We start from the raw sequence: 2,032 nt of genomic DNA on the forward strand, positions 1-2,032 counted from the left end.
TGTACAGCCGAGGGAGGAGCTGATGCCTCCCGCTTCAGTGAGCCTGGCAGTGGTTACACCCTTAAGTAAGCCTATATTCTGAGTCAACTAATTTTTTAGTAACTCCATAAATTGACCATTTATACCATAAAAGCAGCTTTATTTATGATAAGTGAAGTGATCAACCAGCTGTCTCCCCTGTCATCATGCTGTGCAGACACACACACACACACACACAATTGTTCCCTGTTCGTGACGTCACTGGAGCGCCACTGTTCAAGCGACTTATCACGAGCGATTGAAGTGACTACAGTCGCGTTCGGTGTGAACGTACTTTAAAGCGACTTCAAGTGACAACTCTCCCGTCCTTCACTGTCTGTAGAGCGGAGGCTGCAGCCCCTCCCTGCTCCCCCCCTTTCAGTGCAGACAGCTGCAGCGGAGGGCTGTACAACTTCCTCAATTTATCGGGGCAAAATTAAAGTGGGTAACTTCTTGAAAATCACAGTACCTACTGATTATAACACATTCTGAGTGAACTCATCCTTTAATATCTCCGTAAGTTGATCATTTAAACTGTATAGAGGGAAAAGAAATGATCAACCCTTTCGATCTTTCTCTCTACCCTGTCACCGGCTCAACACAAACACACACACACACACATTTTTCCCTGGTGATCGCGTCACTGGAGCGATGGAGTGACCAAAAAGCACCGCTATGTGCAAACGACCATAAGTATAGCATAAACACAAAAGGATTAACAGATAAATCGTCAAATACGATCCGCTAGCAAACACTGCTTAAATAGTTCTCAGGGGATGAGAAACACCTGAGTGGAAACAAAAGGAACTACTCTCTGCACCTTTATTACTAACATAACGACTCGAAAAAATATACAAAATAACAGCAGAAATACACAAAGTGCCTCCAAAAACCAGACAATTACACAAAGTGACTTCCAACATGTACAAAAAATAACAAAAGAAACATACAAATGGTTCCAAAAAACACACAAAGTAACATAAATCTAGACAGAACCCTTTGTTTTGTCGTTATTCTAAATACTGACATAAATGTTGGTAATGTGGCCCTTGGATGCAGACAATCACAGCTTAGTGGCCCCATCTCTGCACTGGAGGTTCATGCACATCCCTGTTGTTATTCAAAGAAAACACCAACAAAAACAAGCACAGAGCGATGGAGAGAACACCTGTTTCTATTTTTGTGGACGACCAGGTGAGTTTAGGTACCAGGAGGCATCAAAAGAGACGGAAAGGAAAATCTAGAAAATTCAGGACTTAATATGTCATGGCAGTTATAAAAATAATTACATTTTAAGATGATAACTGATACAATAATTATTAATGCAATTTAAACAGATTATTCTTTCATTTTATTGTCTTTTCATTTTAAATCAAAGTATAAAGAAAATGTAGGTTTATTCAACATTTGTGATCTCCTAATAATCAAGCAGATATGATCTTATAACAGTATTTGAATAAAGTTTGTTTCCGCCGCCTAAATTTAGATTTATAAGAGCTAATTTTAACATTTTCTTAGATTTAGGTCATGGTTTGCTGATTGATTTTAATAGTTTATATATATTCTGTGTTTATATATATAATTGCATTTCCACATGTCTTTATTTATTAGTAATTATGTCATTTTTGTCCCCCATACAAATGCACCACTTTTAGACATTTACATCAATAAAATAAATAATGAAATATTTTATTAACTATAATTTTAGCTACATATTAATAAAGAAACCAGTTACGGTAAAGTCAACCAAACAGGATTAAATTTAGATATTGTGTACACAAACTAAAACGTGAAACTACTGTTTTATTTTGGCGCTACAAAAACATTTTATGTTAAGATAATTATTCAAAATCAGAGACATATTTATATTATACATGTTGCAGTGAAGCTTTAAATAAATCAAAGTTTTCCACTATATTTACATATCTAGCTTTGGACTTTTATTTTGGCGCCCAGCCTACTTAAATCGCAAAAAAGAAGAAGAAGAAGAAGACGACTTTTATTTTGTTGGGAC

This window comes from Gouania willdenowi, chromosome 4 (assembly GCF_900634775.1).
Source record: "Gouania willdenowi chromosome 4, fGouWil2.1, whole genome shotgun sequence".
In the NCBI taxonomy this organism is placed as follows: domain Eukaryota; kingdom Metazoa; phylum Chordata; class Actinopteri; order Blenniiformes; family Gobiesocidae; genus Gouania; species Gouania willdenowi.